Source organism: Ahaetulla prasina, chromosome 4 (genome assembly GCF_028640845.1).
Source record: "Ahaetulla prasina isolate Xishuangbanna chromosome 4, ASM2864084v1, whole genome shotgun sequence".
Classification (NCBI taxonomy): domain Eukaryota; kingdom Metazoa; phylum Chordata; class Lepidosauria; order Squamata; family Colubridae; genus Ahaetulla; species Ahaetulla prasina.
Window position 1 is genome coordinate 61,227,398 of NC_080542.1, and position 25,305 is coordinate 61,252,702.

Sequence of the window (25,305 nt, forward strand, 5' to 3'; positions counted from 1 at the left end):
GATTTCAATGCAATTGCAGATGCAGAATTGGACTATAAAAATAGTAAAGTAAGTAAAAAAGCTAGAAAAACACTTCCAAAAACATTCTTTAAAATGGCAGAAGAAATAGGTATTCAAGATATATGGAGAGAAATAAATCCTAAAAGAAATAAATACTCAGTTTACTCAAATAGACATATGTCGTGGTCAAGAATAGATACGATATAGAGTTCACCAGAATTAAATTCAAATGTGCAAGAAATAGAAATAGAAGCAAGCACTTAGGCAGATCATAATCCAATTGGAGTTAAGTAGAAAGAACAAAAGAGAAAATGGAGATGGACATTGGATCAATCAATATTAAAAGACAAAGAATTTATACAAAGTATGGAAAAAGAAATGGACTTTTTTTTCAAAGTGAATAAAAAAGAAGAAACTTCATTACAAAATGTATGTGACACTACTAAGGCATACATTCGGGGACTAGCTATAACATATACAGAAAAAAACAAGAAAAAGAAACAAAACCAAAACATGTTAGCAGAAGAATACAAGAGACTGGAATTAGAATTACAGGAAGATCCAAATAAGAAGATTTTAAAAAATCAAACAGAATTAATAAAACATAAAATAAAGCTAATAGATAAGGAAGAATTGGCACAAAAAATAAAAAAATGCTAAACAGAACTTTTTTGAAAGTGCAAACAAGCCAGGAAGATAATTGGCATATAAACTGAAAACAAAGAAAGAGAATAAATTGATGCATAGGCTGGTAGATGAGAAAGGAACTTTATACTACCAAGTGAGGATTAAAAAAAATAATAATTCAGGATTATTATGAAAAGATGGATGAGCAAGAGAAAGTTTCAAAGGAGAAAATAAAAGAATATTTGGAAAAAGCGAAGCTACCTAAAGTACCAGAAACAGTGAAAACTATGTTAAATGAACAACTATCAATGATAGAATTGTCAGAAGAGCAATAAAAGAGCAATAAAACACCAGAACCAGATGGGTTATTGGCAAAATTTTACAAATATTTACAAGATACCCTAGGTCCATCAATGTTGGACGTGTATAATGAAGTACTGATTGATGCAAAGGTACCAAATTCGTGGATGGAAGCAAATATTACTCTGATTCCGAAAGAAGACTCAGATTTAATGCAGATAAAAAACTATAGGCCCATATCTTTCCTGAATGTTGTCTATAAAATGGAAATAAAAAAGGAACAATATAAACTACAGGCATTCGGCTGTAGTTTATCTTGGAAAACCCACATGAAAATGGACTTAAACTAATTAGGAAAGTAGAAAAATATGGTGAAGTTGCAAGACTGAAAATAAACAAAGTAAAAACCAAAATAATAGTTTAAAATGTTACAGACATACAGAAAAAAGAACTAACAAGGAAAATAGGTATACAGATAGTCAAGAAACTTAAGTATTTAGGAATTCAACTAATGGCACAGTGTGTAACGATTAAAGAAGATAATTATTATAAATTGGCACAACAAATTAAAACAGACTTGGAGAAATGGAAAAATCTAGAATTATTGATGGGAAGAGTAGCCACTATAAAAATGAATATCTTGCCAAGACTACTATATTTATTTCAAACAATACCAATAAAACTGGAAAAATATTTTGAAGAATTAAATAAAATAATATTAAAATATATTTGGCAAGGGAAAAAATCAAGGTTAAGTTTGAAAATGTTGCAAGATTCTAAAAATAGAGGTGACTTTTGGCTACCAGATTGGGAATTGTATTATCAGGCTTCAATATTTACTTGGGTTAAAGAATGGATTGGTTTGAAGAACAAAAAACTATTGACCTTGGAGGGATATGATCTTGAATTAGATTGGCATGCTTTTTTATAATATGGAAAAAACAAAATACATAGTTATTTCCAAAGACACAATGTTAGGAATGCATTATTATTAGTATGGGGAAAAAATTATAGAACAACATTAATTGAAAATACCAGTCTGCCTCTCCACAATGGAGGCACTGATTTATCCTGGGGCAGCTTGCCTCCCCAACAGGGCCTCCTCCTCCTCCTCCTGGCTGCTCCAGCATCCCGGCTGGAAGCGGCAGCGTGAGAACTGCTGCCGCCCCCTCGACCTCACCTCCTGCAGTGGCAAGAGCAGCAGGTGGGGCGACCGGCCACCAGCCAGCAAACATCCTGCTGTCCTGCTGTCCGTACAGTCGAGCAGGCCAGATCATCTGGACTGTGGATACGCATTGGACCGTGGATATGCATTGGTGCTGTGGGCTGGGGCCAAGCAAGAAGCCCACTCAGGTGGGGAGGGAGGGAAGGATAATCTTTTGGTTTCCAATGTGCACATGTGCACCAGCCAGGTGGTCTTCATGTGCACATGAGTGCCAGAAACCAGAAGACGAGGTGGTTGGGTCCCATGCATGCACCAGAAACCAGAAGATCATCTTCCTGATGTGCGCATGCACACAAGGTGACTGCTCTTCCAGTTTCCAGTACACGTGAAGACCAACTGACCAGTGCACCAGAACCCAGAAGATCAACGGGTGACAGCTTGCATGTCCAGAGAGATGGCTCTGTGTGCCACTTCTGGCATGCATGCCATAGGTTCGCCATTATGGTCATAGGGAATTGGGCAAGCTATTGACCTTCATTGACAAAAATCTAGACCAAGAGTTCATCCAACTCTTTGATTATTATTTCCTAAAATGATTTGTACCGAGACAACACACTGTTCAATTGAAATCAGAATTTTTGTATGTTATAAAATAAAATAAAAACTTATGTGTCATATATAAATATATAATAATGAAAAATGTCATTTTAGATTGTCTGAAACCAGATCCTGATTTTTATTTTTTTTAAAAAGGAATGGGGAACAATCTTTCAATCTCTAGCTTTCAAACTAAGGATTTGTTCAGTGTTACCTCATAATTTATCATTCTGTGTGCTGTTTTTATGAAATTGCTTTTTAAAATTATTAATTTTTATTGAAGAGGTTTTTAGAGAGTAAAAATAGTATAGATTTAAAGAAAAGGTTGATAAATAATAAGTAAGAAAAAAAAGAAAAGACAGAAAATAAAGGAAAAAGGAAGGAAAAAAGTATAAATAAATTTCTTCTTTACAGTCATCTTCCCCAACCATTCCTCCATTTCAGAAGCTCCATCTTGTGTATATAATAATCTTGCTGTGGTTACCATTTAGAAAAACAAAAAATGTTCCTAGATCTTTTCTAATTGTCTATTCTTAACTCCCAACAAAAATAATTCTAATTTTAGTTGAATGTTAATGTTTCTAAAGAAAAATAATTCAGCTTAGTTCAAAGAAAAATTAATAATAATTAAGAAATAATTAGTTCAGAATGTTAAAGCCTGCATTCATTCATTCATGCACGGACACACACATAGAAGTAGATAGGTGCTATGAATTGGAGAAACAGCTTTGTTAGTTTATGTACATTGTAAGAACTCATCCACACAGTCCTGGCTACAAGATGTTCCTTTACCATTCCAACTTGTTGCCAGCCTGCAACCTGATCAAGATGATCCAGTAGGATAGTGTTCTCTACTGAGAAACTGAAACAGCGCTCCTATGCAAATATTCTGTGAGGAGTCATCCTTGGGACTCAAATTGCCCACTGCAAGAACTCCTTCTCATATCTAGTTGGGAATTGTATGTTTCACACTGGCTTCCAGAGAGGTCAGAGGAGTTTCTCAAATAGCTTGGTTTGAAGAATATCAATCTCATGGAAGAACTAAAGGTCTCCCACAGGTTTATTACTCCCATAAGTAAACTTGATGTAACCTGCCATGCCAATCTTACCTCCCTTGCTTTATTCCCCACCCCACCCCCGGTCCTCTGGCTCTGTCTGCCACAAACTGACAATATCTCACTTGTAAGGCCTACTTGCCCCCAACAGCTTTTCTTTCCTGCAGCTAGAACACAGGGATTTGTTTTGTTTTCCTTTCCCTCTACTGCTGTCATTGGAGTCAGCATGGGGTTTTGGAAGTGAACCTTCAGAGACAATAGCTGTGCAAAGCTTCTATTTTTTTGTTAAAGGAGCAGAAATGTCTCCCTGAGATATCTCCTAATCATAGTTGTAAGAACTAAGTTCTTAGGAATCTGATGGTTCACAATTTTTAGTGAGTTGGTGTTTGTTCTACAGTACCAAGCAGGGGTGAAATCTAAAAATTTTTGCTACCTACTCTGTGGGTGTGGCTTGGTGGGTGGGTGTGTCCTGTGACTGAGTGGGCTTGCCAACTCAATGTCACTCACAGCCATGCCCACTCAGTCACAACCCCCCCACCAAGCCACGCACACAGAACCCAATAGGGAAAAAAAATAATTTCTATCCTGCCTTTTCCCTTTCCCTCACCACCTGTTCTCCCTTCACCTAGGCCCCAGAGCTGCCACCTGCCTCAATGGGATTGAGGAATGTACCATTCCCCAACTCTGGCCTTTCTCCGAAGCTGCCGCCTACTCACCGCCAGCTCGCCACCTGCTCGCCACCTGCTCGCCCTTCACCTTTGGTCAGGGGCCGGGGCCCAGGGACACCCCATTCCCTGAGGCCCCGGAGTCACCCCCTGCTCGCCGCTTCCTCAACCGGGTCGGGGAATGTACCATTCCCCGACACCAGCCTTGTCCCGGAGCCACCGCCTGCTCTTACTTCGCCACGCGGCATATACTTACATTCTTCCAACGGCTGGCTGTCGGGAAAGGCAAGCATCCAAAAGTTACCAGAGTTGCTCTCCTTGAATACGCCGCCTTGTTCTATGCGCTGGCTGTGCAAGCGCACACCTAACCTGCTGCTGATAAATAAATGAAATAAATAGGTGTGCGCTTGCGCAGTCAGTGCATGGAACAAGCAGCAATGGCGGCAGCATATTCAAGTAGAGGGACTCTAACTTTTGGACTCTTGCCTTTCCTGGCCGCCAGCCACTGGAAGAAAGTAAGTATACGCTGCGTGGCAAAGGAAGAGCAGGCGGCAGCTCCAGGACAGGGCTGGTGTCGGGGAATGGTGCATTCACTGACCCGGTTGAGGCAGGCGGCAAGCAGGGGGTGGTTCCGGGGTCTCAGGGGAATGAGGTATCCCTGGGCCCTGACCAAAGACAAAGGGGGAAAAGGCGGTGAGCGGGCAGCAAGTGGGCAAAGGAAGAGTGGGCGGCAGCTCCGGGGAAAGGCCAGAGTCGGGGAATGGTGCATTCTCTGACCTGGTTGGGGAAGGCGGTGGCTCCGGGGCCTCGGGGAATGGGCTCCGGCCCCTGACCCAAGTGTGAGCAGGTGCCTTTCCAGTGTTCCAGTGTCCAGCTTGCAAAGGCTGGACTGCGGGCCATGGACTGGTTCGGGGGCATGGCCAGCCAGCGATTGCTACCGGATCGGCGAACCAGAACCAAACTCTGCTACCTACTTGCCCGATCCGGTCTGATCCGGTAGCATTTCACCCCTGGTACCAAGGTGACTAGGGGAGAACACAAATGAACAAGATATTTGACACCAGCAAGAGATTGGAAGGATAGTCTGTTGCTAAAGAGCAGTGCTCCCAAAAGCAACAGCAGCAGAAGGTATCCAGCCAATCCTGTGCAAGAGCAGCAAATTCATTGGACATGTTCCAAGGCTTGATAAAAGAAACACAGTGAGGAAAATGTGCTTCCCTCTGACTTCAAGGAAAGGAGAAAAGTACATCAACAGAGCTCTGAGACTCAGTTCATTACCAATTAAGAAAAGTAATGAACCAATTAATAACCAATTAATTAAATAACCAATTAATTAAATAACCAATTAAATAAATAAATAAATAAAATAACCAATTAAATAACCAATTAAGAAAAGGAATGAAGTCATAATGACATTGGTCAAGACATGAGCTGTTGGGAAAAGCTAACATGAGGCAAAAAAGCAGAAATCGTTTCAGAGTGTGAGATTGATTTCTGAATAATAGTGAGGATTAGTGCAACTTTTCCGATAAAGTTTGAGGAAATTATCAAACTTGCTTATGACTTTATAGGACTGATGTCAAAGTGCCCTCAAAATTCTAGCCATGAACTGCAACACCGCCTGAAATAAATGACAAGATAAGTCCATATAATTACTTCTGCTCTTTGCCTGCTCACTTATTTGGAAAAGGCAAGTGGAGAGCAATAGAAAAAGAAAAGAAAAAAAACAGTAGGGACAGTTTGTGTAGGATTAATATTGGCTCTACTAGAGTGCGAGTCTTGGCAGATGTCCAATACTACCAACCTTAATCAAATTCTCTGTTTGATTTGGGCAAAGCTGAAACAAATACATACCCTTTTCAATTACTAATTTGTTGATTTGGAAGTTAAACTGCAGTGCACATATGAAATAAATAGAATCTTTATCTCCTGTATAAATAGGAGAAGAAAGGGAGCAGACAGAGCAGACATGTAGAAGCAGGGTTCTCCTGAATAATCTAATTAAAATCCTGAGGTACCTAGCAAAGGGGAGGATCTTCACGAAGCTGGACCTCAGTGAGGCATACTACAGAGTGAGGATCAAAGAGGGGGAAGATTGGAAGACAGCTCTGGGGCTGCTACCAGTCCAGGGTGATGCCATTTGGCCTATAGGGGGCTCCAGCCATGTTCTTGCAGCTAATAAAGTTCTGCATGAGCACCTATACAAGGGGGTCTTGGTGTACATACATGGTGTACAATGCATTAATCTTCACCAACACCCCAAAGGAGCGTGTGAAGTTGGTCAGACTGGTGCTCAAAAAACTGTGAAAGGCCCAGCTCTCTGCAATATTATGCAAATGCAATTTCTATAAGATCAGCCCGGACTACCTGGGCTACTGATACTTGAAAGAAGGGGTGGAGATGGACCTAGCAAAGTGATAGCAATATGGAGTGGGAGGCTCTCCGAATAAGGAGGCAGCTGCAGAGTTTTCTCAGTATTGCAAACTTTTACTGCCAATTCATTCTTACGTTCACCCAGAGAACCCTGCCAATCACCAATCTGTTTAAAATAGGGAGGGGGGGTGAAACCCAAGCCGGGGCAGTCTCTGGGTTGTTCCCTTGAGTGCTAAGCTGCATTTCAAAAGTTAAAGCATCACTTCACTGTGGAATCAGTTCTGAAACTGAAGGAAAAGACAGATGCTACTGCCCTGGTGTACACTGCTGCCACCGCTGGTACCTGCCATGGCTGAAGCCACCCAGGAAAACTCCCCACTGCCGGTGCAGTTCCAGGATGCTCCACTGCTGCCACTGACACAGGTTCTGCAGCCCCTCTCGCTGATGAAAACAACCAGACCTGTCCAATCACCACCACCGCCCTCACTCCCAGGTATGGCAAGCCCTGGATTGGGACTCGGCCCACAGGGCATTGCTGGAGCTGAAGGGCTGGCCTTCACCTCTGCCACCAGCCGTGAGAGGAAAGTAAGGGCAAGGTAAACCCAAACCGCTGCCCAGGCAAGAGCTGCCAGCAGGGGTGGGCAAGGCTACAGGGTGAACCTGGCTGGAAGTTGTTTGTAAATCTCCCCAAAAGACGGAGGGGAAGAAGTTCCGCCCCCATCCAGGATAATTTTATAATAAGAGAAGACTTGGGTATGTTTTTATTAGACAGTCTTTCCTAACAAGACTGATTTTTGCTTGTATCACTCTTGGTCTCAATGAGCAACTCATCTGCCTTTTGTGGCTATGCAGTTAATCATCCATTGCTTAATTAGTTTGTTAAGTCCCCATTTCTTTGGAGAGCAAGATAATTATGTTTATGAATTGCTAATATCACCTCCTGAGTAATTCCTTTTGGAGCACTTTCCATTTTGACAACTTAGGAAAGAAGTGTTGTCTTTTGGGTTTACCTGAATGAAATTCAGGTGTAGGCATCAGGGTGGGTTAATTTGAAAATGAGCAGTAAAAGAGAAACACGTTTCTGTACATAACAGAAAGGAAAGGAAAACATTGAGAAGTGTTGAGGAGCTCAGGGGTGTGTGTGTGCATCAGGGAATTCCATACTGGAAAGATTGTTTTGTATTCCAGTTAAATTAGAAGTTGTTCTTTGTGAAGGATCTGTGAAAATTTTGGAATATTGCAATAAGGCCCAAGAAAAAAATATATATAAAGCAGAAAGATTTAATTAAAGGATAAGAAAAAGAATGGTAACTAACTGACTACTTTGAAAATGGCTTTTAATTGTTTTCAATTGTAGGAATGGAAATATTTGATTGACTGTATGCTTTAATGTTCAAAAAGAACAATCTTTATCATATAAGCAGAGATGTATTCTTCAAGCTTTTATGCATTTTGCAAAAATCATTGTAGAAATTGAATACCACTGTAGAACATCATTTCTCACCAAAAATGCAATTTAATTTTATTTATTTATTTTTTATTTATTTTATTTTGTCACAACAATATATGTAGGTATCATACAAAAGATTATATAGTATATAAACACATATATGAGTAAATATAAGGAGGTATAAGAATATATATGAGAAGAAGAAAAGAAAAAAAAACAATAGGACAGGAACGGTAGGCACGTTTGTGCACTTATGCACGCCCCTTATGGTCCTCTTAGGAATGGGGTGAAGTCAATAGTAGAAAGTTTTTGGATAAAACTTTTAGGATTATGGGAAGAGACCACAGAGTTAGGTAAAGTATTCCAAGCACTGATGATTCTGTTACAGAAGTCATATTTTCTGCAATCTAGATTAAAGCGGTTGACATTAAGTTTAAATCTATTAGTTGCTCTAGTATTATTGCAATTAAAGCTGAAGTAGTCTTTAACAGGAAGGACATTACAATAGATGATTCTGTGAGTTAAGCTTAGGTCATGTCGAAGGCGACGGAGTTCCAAGTTTTCTAAGCCTAGGATTTCAAGTCTGGTGGGATAGGGTATTTTATTGTTTTCAGAGGAATGGAGAACTCTTCTTGTAAAATATTTCTGGACGCGTTCAATTGTATTGATGTCAGAGATGTGATGAGGGTTCCAAACAAGGCGAGCTGTATTCTAGAATTGGTCTAGCAAATGTTTTATATGCTCTGGTTAGTAGTGTGGTGTTTTTGGAAAAGAAGCTCCGCAAGATTAGATTTACAACTCTTAGAGCTTTTTTTGCTATGCAGTTGCAGTGGGCTTTGGCACTTAGATCATTTGACATGGAAACTCCAAGGTCTTTAACGGGATGGGGGTCGTCTGTAAGGTAATGTCCATCTAGTATGTATTTAGTTTTTGGGTTCTTTTTTCCTATATGTAAGACTGAGCATTTGCTGGTTGAAATTTGGAGCTGCCAATTTTTAGACCAAGCGGATAGATGATCAAGGTCGTTTTGAATGATAGAAGTATTGTCTGTGGTGTTAAATAGTTTGACATCATCAGCAAAGAGAACACAATTACTTGAGATGTGGTCACAGAGATCATTAATGTATAGTATAAAGAGTGTTGGTCCAAGGACGCTGCCTTGAGGAACGCCACTCTTGACAGGAACAGGATTTGATAAAGCATTGCCAATTTTGACCACTTGTTGTCTGTTAGACAGAAAAGCAGATATCCATTTGTGTAGGGGTCCTGAGATGCCATAGAATGTTAGTTTTAGGAGAAGTTTATCGTGTACTACTGAGTCAAAAGCTTTGCAGAAGTCTATGTAGATTGCATCTATTGATTTGCCTTGATCAAGATTTGAAGTCCATATGTTTTTACAGTGGAGAAATTGTAAATTACATGATATTTTTTTCCTGAAACCAAATTGTTTGTTGGAGAGTAGGTTGTTAGTTTCTAAGTGTGAGGTAATGGATTGGTTGATGATAGATTCCATGATAGATTCCATGACTTTGCAGGTGACGCAGCAAAGGGAGATCAGTCTGTAGTTTTCGACTAAGCTGGGGTCTCCTTTTTTGAAGATAGGGATGACTGTGGCTAGTGACCAAAGTTTGGGAAGAGAACTGGTAGTGAAAGCTTTATCAAAGATAATACTTAGGGGTTCTGCTAAAATGGAAAGTTTTTTTAAGAAGTATGCACATAGTCCATCGGGTCCAATAGAAAGCGATGGTTTTAAGTTGTGAAGGGCTTTTCCAACGTTGTCTTCTGTGAAGTCTATATGAGTTAAATCATCATAGTCATTGCTGGTTCGTTTGTGGAATGTCGGCTATGTGTTATCGGAGTTAACAAAAACTGAGCCAAAGAAAATGTTGAAGAGGTTTGCTTTGACTGTTTCGTCATTGCATTCTTTGTTGTTAGAATCTTTTAGTGGTGGGATGAATCTTGAGTCTTTAAGTTTATTGTTGACAAAATTATAAAAGGCACGATTGGAATTTGTGCGCAGAAGGTTCTCTTCTTGCTTAGTGTGGTAATTTGTGCATTCAGTTTTTATTTGGTTGCATATGTTTCGATAGCAGTTTTTGAAATTTGTAACATAGCCTTTTTTGTTTCTTTTCCAGAGGGATTTTGTTTTTGTTTTTTTTATAAAAAAAGTTTTATTTTTACAATCTTATCAAATAATTCATCCAATGTACAGTTATATACAATTAGTCGGGCCTGCCCAGTCACCACCCCCCTTTTTAACCTTCTTCCCTCTTCTACCTTCTTTTACTTTCCAAACCTTCCTCTCCTTCTCTTATCTACCTCCTCTCCTCCCTCCACCCTACACTCTTCTCCCTCTTCTACCCCTCTTCCTTCCTCTTCTCCTCTTTCCTACCTCCTACTCTCTCTTTTTTCCCTCCCCACCGTTCTAAAATGGCAACTGGTCAGACCCGACCCTACATTAATTATATTTATACATCTTCAATAATCCCTGTACATTAACCATCACTCCATCACTAACCTCAACCCCCCAATTCCCTTCCCCTTTACCCCCCACCCCCCACCCCGACTTCCCAGAACAAAATGCAGGGTATCAAAACTAACAATCATAATCTAAAATAATTCCTAAATTATAATCTCTAGTCTCTCCACGCTTATTCACACTCTCAATTCCCCTCTCCTTCAAAAATATATCTAATACAAATTATTTCCTAAATTTACTCATATGCTATTTGATATTTTTTTATCTGATACTTATTTTGAATATAATCAATCCACATTTTCCATTCTAAAATATATTTTTCTTGTGTATAGTCTTTCAAGTAAGCAGAGATTTTGCCATTTCTGCCAGATTTGATACTTTAAGAGTCCATTCTTCAATTGTAGGTAATTCTTCTTTCTTCCAATATTGAGCAATCAAAAGTCTTATGGCTGTTATTAAGTTCAGAATCAATTTAGTCTCTATAGCTGTACAATCCATAATTATTCCTAGTAAAAAACTGCGGGTAAACTTAATCTTCTTTTCAAAATATTCTGCATGATCCACCATACTTTAATCCAAAATGCTTTAACTTTTTGCAAGTCCACCATATATGATAATAAGTAGCATCTTCACAATCACATCTCCAGCATTTAGCCTGTACATTAGGATACATACATGACAATTTTTGGGGTCTAAATGCCATCTATAAAACATCTTATAAAATTTTCTCTCATATTTTGCGCTTGTGTAAATTTAACATTCCTCACCCAAATTCTTTCCCAAGTTTCCAACATTATTGGTTGCTGAAAATTTTGTGCCCACTTAATCATACAATCCTTAACCAAATCAGTCTCTGAATCTATTTCTACTAATACATTATACAACCTCTTAATATGCTGTTGACCTTGATCTCTCATTTGTTTTAACAAATTATCCTCAATTGCTTAACACCTATTTTTTGATCTAATTTCCATCTAGCTTGTAGTTGTCCATATTGGAACCATGTATAATTTTTCCCTTCTTCCCCCATCTTTTCTCTAGATTTTAATTGTAACTCCCCCTTTTCCATACAAAGAAGTTCTTTATAAGTAACTACCTCCATCTTTTGATATATATTTATATTTTCTATCATGTGTCTCGGGTTTGCCCATATTGGAATCTTTCCATCTAATTTGTATTGATATTTCCTCCAAACCCTCAATAATGCATTTCTAATTATATTATTTTTAAATATTTTATCAACTTTCTTATCATATAATAAATAGGCATGCCACCCATATAACAAACCATAACCTTCTATATTCAGAACTCTTTCCTCAGTTAAATTAATCCAATCAGTAATTAATGATAAAACAACTGCTTCATAATACAATTTTAAATTAGGCATTTTAAGACCCCCCCTTTCCCTTATATCCTGCATTATTTTTAATTTTATTCTTGGTTTTTTGCCCATCCATACAAATTTACTAATCCCCTTTTGCCATTCCTGTAATTTAATATCATTCTTAAACACCGGTATCATTTGAAACAAAACAAAAACCTGGGCAAAACATTCATTTTATAGCCGCTATTCTTCCCAGCAAAGATAGTTGTAACTTCTTCCAACTCTCCATTTCTTTCCATACCTTCTGCCACAATACCTCATAATTATTTTTGTATAATTTAACATTTGAAGCTGTAATATATATTCCTAAATATTTAACCTTTTTAACGATTTCAAAACCTGAAGTTCTTTCTAACTCTTCTTTTTGTTGTATATTCATATTTTTAGTTATCATCTTTGTCTTTTGCTGATTCACCTTAAATCCAGATACTTTACCATACTGACCAATTATATCTTTTAAACCAGTTACTGAGTATATTGGTTGAGATACAGTAACAACCAGGTCATCTGCAAAAGCTCTTAATCTATAATCTTGATGTTTAACTCTAATTCCCTTTATTCGATCGGAACCACGTATGTTATTCAGAAGAATTTCTAAAGTTAAAATAAAAAGTAATGGGGACAAGGGACATCCCTGTCTCGTCCCTTTCTCAATTTTAAAAGTTTCTGTTAACCCACCATTTACTATTATTTGTGCTGTTTGCTTCTGATATATTGCTTTAATTGCACGAATAAAATAATCCCCAAATTGCATTTTTTCTATTACTTTAAACAAAAACTGCCAATCCAATCTATCAAAAGCTTTTTCAGCATCCAAAAAAAGGAATGCCGCTGATACTTGGTTGTTTCGTTCCAAATATTCAAGTAAATTTACGATTTGCCTCACATTATATCTCATCTGCCTACCCTTAATAAATCCTGACTGATCATTATGAATTATTTGATTCATCACTGGCATTAATCTATTAGCCAATATCTTGGTAAATATCTTGTAATCAGTATTTAAAAGTGATATAGGCCTATAATTCTCTGCTTTAATACCATCTCGATCTTCCTTCGGTATTAACGAAATAAAGGCTGTCCTCCATGAAGGGGGAACATCTCCTCCCATTTGAATTTTATTAAATAACTCTTTAAGTGGTTCAACCATCTCATTTTGTAAATTTTATAATAAACAGCTGTTAAACCATCTGTTCCTGGTGCTTTACCGATTTTAAGTTGTTTAATTGCTAAGAAAATTTCCTCTGAAGTAATTAATTGATTCAATTCTTCTCTTTGATTTTCTGTAAGCTCACAAATATTTTGTTGTTGTAAATATCTTTCTATCTCTGTATCATCAACCATATCCCTAGAATATAACTTACTATAATACTCTAAAATGCTTTTTAATCAAGTTCTTTTGATAAACTTCCTTACCCTATATTCTATTTTATCAATCGTTCGTGATTTCTGTTTTTTCCTTATTAAATAGGCAAGCCATCTTCCTGGCTTATTGGCATTATTAAACGTATTATGTTTTACATATTGTAAATTAATTGCTACTTGATCTGCCATCAACATATTAAACTGTCCTCTCAGTAAATTTATTGATTCTTTTATTTTACTATTTCCTGGGCTATTTATCAATAATTGTTCTTTCTTTTAATTTCCTCTTCCAGTTCCTTTTTCTTTTTCTGCAATTTATTTCTGTATTTAATATTCATTTGTATAAGATTTCCTCTCATATAAGCCTTACTGGAGTCCCAAATCATCTCTATAGATGTCTCTTTTTTCATATTCATAATAAAAAATTCTTTCATTTGTTTTTACATTCATTTACATTTTGTTCATATTTAAACAAATTCTCATTCAACCTCCATGATCTCCTAGCCTCCTTTTCCCGATCAAATTCAATCCAAACTGGACTATGATCAGATAAAGTTCTTGAACAAATCTTCGTCTTCTTCACTCTAGAATACAAATCATTAGTAATCAAAATAAAATCAATCCTCGAAAATGATTGGTGCCTATCAGAAAAGAAGGTAAAATCCCTCTCTTCTGTATTATGTTCTCTCCAAATATCTCTTAATTCCAAGTCCTCCATCATTTCAAAAAAAGCCTTTGGTAATTTCGCCCGCTTGATATCTTCCTTAAACTTTTTGTCTTTTGAGTATCCAACACACCATTCCAATCACCCATTAATATATATGATTTATAATCCCAAAATACTATTCTTTTATGTAAAAACTTGAAAATATTTTCTTGTTGTTGATTCGGAGCATAAACTCCTATTAATAATGTCTTCTTTCCCTCCAACAAGAGTTCAATAGCAATGTATCTTCCTTGCTTATCCACCTCAATTAATTTTGCTGATATATCCTTCTTTATATATATAACTAAACCATTTTTTTTCTCCAAAGAGGAGGCAACAAAATGTACTCCCAGTTTTGAATTTATCAAATATTTCTGGTCTAAAGATCTAATATGTGTTTCTTGTAAACAAGTAATGTCATTTTAAATTGTTTCAAATAATGAAATACTTTCCTTCTCTTCATGTGAATTCAAACCATTAACATTCCAAGATAATAGTTTAATTGCCATTATCGGCCAAAGGAAACTTTTGGAACACTAGCCGCAAATCACATTTTGCTTTAGGCCTTGCTCCTCCCACTGTTTCCGTTGTAGTAGTTGCCAGTTGTTGTTGTGCCTTCATCTCTTGTTCCTTGCGTTTAGCAGCAGCTCTTGTCAGCCTTTGTTCTTTTGAATCTGGACCCGTCATAGGTATTTCCAACACTTGTAATAAATCTTCTTCCATCGCAATCTGTTCTTGTACCTGCTTCACCTCTCTTCCTTCACTTCAGTCTCCTTTCTTCTAGCATCCAGTGGAGAAAGACTTCCATCGTTTAATGCCTCAACATAAAATTCTCTCGCTTTTCCAACTGTATTGAGACGATGTACTTTCCCTGCATAATATACTATTATACCAGTTGGAATATCCCATCTATATTCAATCTGACGTTTTTTAAGTTCATTCACCAGGAAGGCAAATTCCTTTCTAGCCCTTAACATTTTGGTGGAATTTCCTTTAATATTAAAATATCCTGACCAGCAATCTGAATCTTCTCCCCTTATATGAGGCTTGCTAAATCTGATTTCTCACTGTTCTATTTGTAAAATAAATAACAACATCCCTTGGCAACTTTTTTGCCTTGCTATCCAAGAATTCACACGATATATTTTATCAATTTGATAAGCCACATCTGCTGGACGAGCTGCTAATATCTCAGCAAATACTTCAGAAAAATTTCCTTAAATCCTCTTCATTATTCTCTTTCAGACCACGAATTCTTAGAGCAAATTCCATATTTCTGTATTGTATCAAAACTATTTCATCATCTGTTTTTTCCATTTTACTTTGAAATTCAGCCATTTTATTATCTAATTTTGAATTATGTTGCTTAATTTCTTCAACCTCCTTCCAATAAAATCACATTATTTGCCAAACTTTGTACTGCAATTACAAATCCTTCCTTAACTTCTTTATTTCCCACTTGAATTTCTGATATCTGCTCTTTCATTTCCGACATCTCATCAGTTATTACTTTAAATTTTTCTTGCATAAAGTCTTTTAAATTCTCTTGTACCGCCTCTAAGTTCAATGTTCTAGTCTCCACTGTATGAGCTGGAGAGGCACCAGCTGAGGAGATTCCAGAGCCCTTTGTTACAGTAGACTTTAATTGTTTGGCTGCCATCTTCTATAAAATTATTTATTTATTTCCAACTTAATATTCAGTTTAAATCTTCTTAACCTCTGAGAAACACAGTCCTTTAAAGCTTTTTTAAAGCAATATTTAAAAAGAAAATCTCTCCTAGATTCTAGGCAGCAAAGAGTTAAAGAGTTAAAGCAGCAAGTAACATGCAAATTACCAACTGCAGACAAACGGTAAAAGTATCACTTTCGCTTTCCACTCGTTAACTTGTTAACAATTCGCCTCCATTTTCTTGCTGTTTTCAAACTTGTTACAAAGTATCGGGGAATCGGCTTGGCTACTTGCATAAAGTTCTCCCACTTTCGTTCTGTCCGGTATAATCCTTTATTGTCCAAAATAAATCTCGGCGTTTGGTCGTGGTGATTGGTTCCGCCCAAGCAGAAGAATCCTCGGATCTGGAGCTCTTCGGGTTGCTGGAGAGAACTTAACCCTTCAAACCCCTTTTTTCTCAGGGGCTTTAGGGAAATTCAACCTCTGCCCTCAGCTCACCCCCTCCTCTTCTCCCGAAGAAAGGGTTTTTCGAACCGCTGGACTGCAGATTTAAGCTGTCCTAGCGATTCCACAAAATCCAGAGGTTGGTGATCGTAAAGATCACCGCCATCACCTACGGTGCCAAACCGGAAGCCTCCCAGAGGGATTTTTTTTTTGATTGAAGCGTTTTTATTGATATGGGTAGTTTGTTTTTTTTGGTCATGGTAGTCATTTGTGGTACATATAGTTTAATGACTCTATTGATTTCAAGTAGAAAAACTCTATAGTGGTCTTCAGCAGTTATGCAGTTTGGTCTAATGGAGAGTAAGTAAAATTTTACACAGGCAAGGAAAAATGTATAGAATAGGTGGTGCCTGGCTCAATTGGAAGTAACTGTGACACAGATCTGTGAGATGGAAACTTATCAAACAGATCCAACCTAGAAATAAGAAGAGATTTCTGACCGTGAGAACAATTAATCAGAGAAATGGGATGCCTTCAGAAATTGTGGATATACCAGCACTGGAGGTTTTTAAGAAAAAAATTGTCCATAATAGTATAGGGTCTCATGCTTAAGCAGGGATTAGACTAGATAACCTCCAAGGTCCCTTCCAACTCTGTTATTCTTTATACATCTCTCCACTCAGTCTTACCAAGAGAATGGTTATAAACAATATTTGGAAATGTACATGAGGTCTTTTGATAGCAAAATCTCATCTTATTGGCTAGTATCACGGGGAAGATGACTTTGAAAAAGCATCCTCTCTCACCATTACATGCAAGACAAGGCAAGGACTGGCTGAGAGAGGACGGGTGAGGAGAAGCCAGGTGAGTCGCCCCTCCATGTGAGTGACATTTGAGTTGGCCATAGCCACCCAGTCACATGACCAACTAGCCACACCCACAGAACTGGTAGTAAAAAAATTGAATCCCACCACTGAGTACAACAGTGTTTGGGAGGACGTCATTAACTCCATCATCCCATCCAGCTCATTTGAAGTGCTAGTAACCATGAGGCAGTAGAGAACACCCCTCCAGCAACCCACCCTGGCCCTGATGCAAGCACTGAAGGAGGCTCTGGAGGGAAATGAAAGGTTTCAGTAGCACAAAGAAGAGCTGGTGATAAAAGAAGGATTGGCTTGGAAAGGAAGCAAAATCTGCATCCCAGCCTATTTAAGGACTGGAGTGAAGTCACAACACAAGGGCGGCAGGGTATTTTGGATTTGTAAAAACACTCCACCTGGTGAAAAGGCAGTTGTGGTGGCCAAAGGTGAAAAAGGACATAGAGGCATAGAGGTATCCCATGTGCACCTCAATGAAACAACTACCTGGGAAGCCCCCAGGGTTGCTGTAGCCAGTAGTCAACCCCATCAGCCTGTGGGAAGAGGTCTGTATGGATTTTGTTGTAAAATTGCCAGAAAGTGCTGGAAACATTGTGATTTGAACTATCACTGATTTTTTCTCCAAACAAGTCCATTTCATGGCATGTTCCAAGCCCTTCAGCCCTGACTTTGGCTAAATTGTTTGTGCAACACATATACTGGTTATATGGGGTCCTGAATTGTATGGTCTCTGACTGAGGAGTGCAGTTCACTTCAAAGTTCTAGCAGGAGTTCCTGAATCTGATAGGTTCCTCCCAAGGGCTTAGCTCCACCACCATCCTCACCCAAATAGAGCCTGTAAATGCATAAACTCAATATTAGAACAATGATTGAGATGTTATATAAACTACCAGCAGAATAATTGGGCAAAGCTCCTGTCTTTCACAGAAGTGGCATATAATAATTCTGTGCATAGCAGCACCAGACTTACCCCCTTCAAGGTGGCTACTGGGGTGGAGAGAAGCCATCATCAGCCTCGCTGGCAGAATGGATAGACACTTTGAGAGCCATATGTGTCGCAGTGCAAAGAGCACTAGAGACAGCCAGGGAAACCCACAAGAAGCAAGCTGATAAAAAGAGAGTAATCTAGAGGGAGTTCAGTGTAGGAGACAGAATATACCTGTCCACCCAGTTTCTGAACCTCAGGCAGTTGTGTAAAAAGCTGGGGGCCATGTATATAGGACCTTTCTTTATTACCCGGATTCTCAATCTGGTGACAGTAGAGCTGAAATTGCTAAAAAGCCTCAGACACATTCTTCCCATATTTCATTGCAGTCTGTTAAAGCTCAGTACTAAGACCGGCCACTGAACCCCCTCTTCCTCGCATCTTAGTGAGTGGAGAGGAGCATTTCAAGACTCAGGAAATACTAAACTCAAGGAGACGCAACAGGAAACTGCAGTATTTGGTGCTGTGAAAGGGGTATCCCCTAGCAGAGATGGAATGGGTAGCAGAAAAAGAAGTTAGGGCATCTAGACTGGTTTGTAAGTTCCATACTAAACATATAAACTGACCCAAATAGAATGGGAGTTTTGGGGCTTCTATGTCATATAAATCTGTGTATGTTTCTTCTCCTAGGCTTATCTTTCTTCTGGAAGATCAGCATGTCAAGGTTGACTTGCAAAACACTTCTTTCTGCTCACAGCTTGATAATGAAGCAAAGGAGTTGGGAGGAGTATGATTGGAATGTGTGGGAAGCTGGAAGGGAGAGAATACATTTATGTGAGCCATTTGCATCTTGAGAAAATCTTACAATCCCAAGGTCATGAGCTGAAGACTTTCGAAAGGTTTTCCCAAAATAAAATGCTTAACCTGGATTGGTGGACAATGGACACTGGGTGGCCCAGGGAAAGAAAAAGTGGGTTTCATTATACTGTGCTTTGCACAAAACTTCAGAACTGGCTTTGCTTCTTCTGTGCCTGTATGGGTCTATCAGTAAAATTTTACTTTTGGTAATAAAGATGTCCCAGAGTTTGTTTGTTTGTTTTTTGATGTGCATGCCAATGGGACAATTGACAGGTGGTGTTGTATCCCTCCCCCTCTATTGAGAGAGTGTAGTTCAATATTAATGTAGGTGGCCTCTTTACCCCTCTTTCTGTCCAGAATGTGGACTTCGCTGTCTTTAAAACTTTAAAGCATTTGTCTTTCAAATGCAGATGAACTGTTGAATTTTGTCCTTACGTTGTTGTCCTATGTTGTACCATGCATTTGTGGTTTGCTTTGTTTTTCCAATGTATATATCTGCACATGCCTCACTGCATTGTACTTCATATACCACATTCATCAAATCCAAAAAAAGACCCAGCAGGAATTCCTCCATTACAGACAAAGAAGAGAACAAATGAAGCAACATTGCCATTCCATATGTTGCAGGAATATCTGAAGAGTTCAGGAGATTTTCAACCAACACAATATACATACACAGTTTAAACCCAGAAATACAGTAAGGCAGAAGCTTGTCCACCCTAAGGATAAAACACCCAAACCGAGCAATGTGATATATGTAATACAAAGCAATGAGACGTGCAGATCTGTACATTGGAGAAACAAAACAACCATTTTACAAACACATGGCACAACCTAGGAGAACAAACCCATTGGGATAAAATTCAGCAGTCAATCTCTATTTGAAAGACAAAAGTCACTCTTTTGAAGACGAATGTACAAAGTCTTCATTCTGGACAAAGAGGACTGCTGGTTTGAAAGAGGGGTCAAAGTGGTCATCTACATTAAGATTGAACAGCCCTCTGTCAAAAGAATGGGAGGGATATGACACCATCTATCTCCTGTTTACAACACAGTTCTTTTACCAGTTCCAAGAAGGTTCCACACCCACTTGCACTATTCAGGTGACTCAGAGGGCACAGATAAACCTCCAAGTGGCCTCTACAACTCTCAGAAAGAGTGCTAACAGCCAAATGAGGAATATAAATACTTCCCCTTCTCCAGCATTCAGTCAGAATTGAAGAAGCCTCTTGGATGTGAAGTGAAAGGACTTCAAGCAAAACAAAACAAAAAAATCCCATTGTCTTTTGAAAAAGCGGCTTTGGGACAATCGTGACCTGGATGATTGAAAATCTCCAAAGTCAGATGGTTTAAGTAAAGATTAAAGGAAGTTTTAACAAGCAAGACTAGTAAATAACAACAACAATTAATACTATTATAATTATACCAGGATGGAAATGGATGAACAGGAGCAGAAAAGGGTTAGGGAAAAAGACTAAGAATATTGAATAAGAATAGGTTGCCAATTTACAGTTTAGCGTAGTAGTTAAGGCACCAGGCAAGAAACTGGGAGATGGTGAGTTCTAGTTTTATCTTGAGCCAGTCCTTTTCTCTCAGCCCTGGGAAGGAGGAAATGCAGACCACGCCTGGGGAATAAAATTTGCCAAGAAAACTGTAAAGACTTGTCCAGGCAGTCAGTAAGAACTGGATATCACTGAATAGAAGAAGTAGAAAAAAAGTTCAGAATGCCAGTAGAATAAAAAACAGGCATGTGCGTAAGACAGAAATAACTTCTTCCTTACAATATTAAAAGGAAACTGATTTAAGCAAGTCACTTATAATCAGCTTGCCTTCCCAAAGTATTATTAGTACGCCATCAACATTTTCAACAAATAAAAAATGAAATTAAAAATTAAACACCAGCCATAAGAGGAGCTACAGTAGCCCTGAAGGGAGCTATAATAACCATTACTATAGCATTAACCTCAAAAGGTTAAAACCCTCCATGTATGAGCTAATTTTGAGAAAATAAAAAAAAATAGATTTTTAATTTTATAAAAGGAAAAAGAATTTGTTTTTGAATCCAATAATTCAAAATTATAGTAAATTTGAAAATTATTGGATTCAAAAACTAATTCTTTTTCCTTTTATAAAATTAAGTTTACATTTTCATATATGAATATTTTTTAAACTTTTCTATTTCTTTGTTTTTAAATTTGTGAATTTAAATTTATAACTTCATATAAATTTTATAATGTTTTAATGATAAAATGCAAGATGAAATTCGGTTTGAACAAACTAAATTTGGAAATTTAATCAATAAAATTGCAAAACATTTAAATACTTTGCTCTTACAAACAACTTGCAATTTTGAGGCATCTATAATTTTTTTCTTACGTTTTCCAAAATTTATAGCATGCTTTATCAGCACATTATTATTTTCCAATTCTAAAATACATAAGACAGCCATAAATTACATATATAGCAAGTCATATGTATATATGATCCACTATATCATTTGTACAATACTGTCAAATAAGTGTGTTACTTTTGAATTTATTTTCCAAAGCAAAGCATGAAGAAGATTTTGACAAGCAATAAACAATATGTTTAAACAGCCTGCTAATAGCAATTTGATTAATGACAGAAAATTAGCATACTAAAAATGCTGTGGAAAATTAGATGTGAGCCTGTGATTACAGTTTCACTCCCCATCCAAACATTTTTCACTCTATCTTCTTAATTTTGATATAGATACACATACACACAAATACATATATTCATATTTTGTCAGTATAACACTTGAAAACCACATAGATAGATACTAAAAACCATACGTTAGATAGATACTAACGTATCTATCAGACCTGTTTTAAAACAATTATTTAGGAAAGCAGACTCTTGACTCCATTTGATTCAAGGGAAAATAATGTTTGCTGAAGATGTTTGTTGAAGGCGGAATCTGAAGTTCATGCTCACTGATAAAAAGAGCTAAACCCAACCTTTCCCATCCCTCCCACCAATGTCTGGTCCATTGCCATCCAATTCAGAATCACCGCAATACTATGGGAAACTGGGTTGTTTAGGCTACTGGAATTTCACTTCCAGGGCAAGTGGCCTTGAAGATGCCTGGCATAACCAGTACAAACAGCTCTGATCTTCTTCATGTCAGCTCCCACTCCCCAATTTCCACCATTAGATACACAATTGTGGATTGCCTCAAATGCCTCCCCCCTCCCTTCCCCTTTGATGGCAGGAACCCAGACTGACAATGGAGATCCTTACATGCTGCCCGCCCCCCTACAAGGATGTTAGTCCTGCAAAAGAAGAGAGAGAGAGAAAACAAGTGAAAAACAGGGTTAAATCATTTTGGTTTATTGGGGTATTAATTGTGGAAATATTTGAAAAGTTTGGCAGCTTTAACATGTTTGAGGTCCACCTATTCCATTTTGGAAGTCTTTCCATGCCACTAGGTACTGGATCTTCTTGTGGTGTTATGGGAATCCAGAATATCTTTGACTTCAAAATGCTGCTCCCCTTCAATCACAAGAGGCTCAAGTGGTGGCATTGGGTACAGCGGAAGAGCACATCAGGTTACAATAGACTGCAGTAGAAGATTGGATGGATGGGCCTGAGTGATTTGGAGAGTGAGTTCTACTGTGACCAGGTTAATTAGGCATTTAATGGGAAAAGTTCCAACATACTTGGGCCCCAGTTTTTTTTCAAGGGTTGTGTCGTGTCCCACTCCTCCGCTGACGGCCGGGTCAGGGAAATCCGAATCAGGCTTGCCTCTGCAGCTCTGCCCAAAGTCCTAGCAAAGTCCTCAGAGCAGGCAGGAGACCAGAAAGTGACTTCAGCAAGATAAGTTCGACTTTGCCTGACTCAGAGACTGCCAGAAAGCAGATCCTTTATATAGGCCATGGGGTGTGGCTCCATGACTCAGCACTCATTAAGGCCTGCCCCTCCCTTCCTTCTGTTGCCTCCGCCTATCCAGTCTTCTGATGCGAGGGTCACTCCAATCAGCAGCTGTTGGAAATAAACCTTCCTCAGGCTCACATGCTGTGGAGGAGGGGGAGGGGTCTAGCTGCTCCGTTTGCCTGGGCATGGAGCCAGGGCTGGGGCCGGGGGGTGCTCCCTCCTCTGCAGCCTGCTTGGGCATGGAGCCAAGGCTGGGACCGGGAGGTGCCCCCTCCTCTTCAGCTTGTCTGGGCATGGAGCCAGGACTGGGGCCAGGAGGCATACATTCCTCCGTGTTCGGGAGCAGATAAGAAGGCCCCGGCTGCTGTGAGAGCGGGCAAGACACAACAGATTGCCTAGATTGCAAGTACTCGGTAGATAAAAACACCCAATCCCCTACATTAAAGTCTTTAGGCTTCATGCGTTTTTGTCTGCTTGCTTTTTATAGGGCACCCCTCACTTCCTAGCCACTGCCCAGATGTTTTGTAATTGGGTCACCCAGTTTTTGAGAAAGGTGACAGAAGGGGTGACCATGGGTATTGAGGCAAAGTTTTGGCCTGTGGCCACTTTGAATGGGGTGAAGCCTGCACTGCTATGGATGGAATTATTATAAGCCACTTCAGCAAATGGGAGGAGTTCTATCGAGTTGTTTTACTGATAGTTTATGTAACACCTGAGGTGGTGCTCTAGAACCCCATTGGTTCATTCACACCTCCCATTAGTTTGGGGGTGGTGACTGGAGCTTAGTCCCTGGGAGGTCCCCAAAAGACCCAGAAACTCCTGCCAAATCTTTGAAGCAGGGGTGAAATCTGAACCCATTTGCTACCAGTTTGCTGGCCATGCATGCACCCTGTGTGCATATGCATACTAAATGTGCACTGTGTGCACATGTGCAGCGTGCACCAAATGTGTACTGCATGTTTAAAAAGCTACCGGTTTGGGTGAACCAGTAGTCAGCTACCAATTTGGCCGAACTGCTAGTTAGCTACCAATTCAGTCGAACCGGTAGTTAAAAAAAGCTATGACTCAATGATCACCTGTGCTGTGTGGTTTAGCTTTGCTAGAGAGCAGCATTTCCTGCTTTTTAGCAAAGCTAAACAGTGTGCCACAGCTGATCTGCCCTCACTGTTCTATTTACCTTCCCAAGCCTCCTTTTGGTGCATACTGCATATGCATGGTGCCCTTCTTTTCTGCACTTGAAGCAAGCAGCTGAGCACTGCTGTGGGCCTTGGGTGCTCATCAGTGGTTTTTGGGTGTCCTGCTTCTCGAGAAGGGGCTTTTGCCACCTGTGTCCTGATTGATGTTTGTTCCAGGCCAGGTGGATCTCCACTTCCTCTGCCAGGATGTACCATCCATGGAGAGTGGTGGCCCCCCTGATCTGCGATCTTATTCAGGGGGGAGTCCGCGGACTTTATGGGCATTAAGGAGACCTGGCTTGGCACAGAAGGGGGTGTACCCCTGGTCGAACTGTGCCCTCCGGGATTCCGAGCATTCCATCAACCGAGGGCCCAGGGTAGGGGTGGAGGGATGGTGGTTATGATGAGGGAAGGTCTGGAGCTGAGAGAGTCCACTGTGCCTCAGATAGCCGGTTGTGAATCCCTCCTTGTGAAGTGGGGCCATAGGAATCAGATGGGTCTGTTGATCGCGTACCTGGCTCCTTGCTGCATGACTACAGCCCTGCCTGAGCTACTGGAGGTGCTTGCCAGAGTGGCGGTTGAGATTCCCAGACTTTTGGTCATGGGGGATTTCAACTTGCCATCGGCCGTCTTGTCCTCAACGGTGGTCCAGGAGTTCCAGGCTTCCATGACGGCCTTGGACCTGATTCAAGTAACTGATGGCCCTACACACACTGGGGGGTCCACACTGGACATGATTTATATCTCTGGACAGTGGTTTAATGATCTGGTATTAGGAGATTTAGTGACGAAACCTGTGTCATTGTCAGATCATTTTCTCCTCCGCCTAGATTTTCAGACCGCCGCTCACCACCGCAGGGAGACGGAACCAATGCTTTGGTTCCGTCCCAGGCGCCTGATGGACCCCGGGAAGTTCCTGACGGAGCTTGGGCACAGGCATTATAGGTTTTATCACTCAGCCGATCCTTGAAACAGTGAATGAAGATGTCTTGTGGCCAGTTGGTTAGTTGCCAAGCCAGGTTGCAAAATTCTTGGCTGGTGTCACAATGTGGATGGATGTCCCATCACTAGCTGCATTGGGGGTGGATGTGCATCAAATTACTCAATTTGAGTCAGGTTTCACATGCTTTGAGATTCTTGAAGGCCTACTTCTTGGTAATCTAGAAAAAAGTGGTACAGATAGCATCACCATCAGATGGATTTGTAACTGTCTGACAAACCATACTCAACAAGTAGTTCTCAATGGGTCTACATCTACATGGAGGGAAGTAAGCAGTGGGGTACCACCAGGTT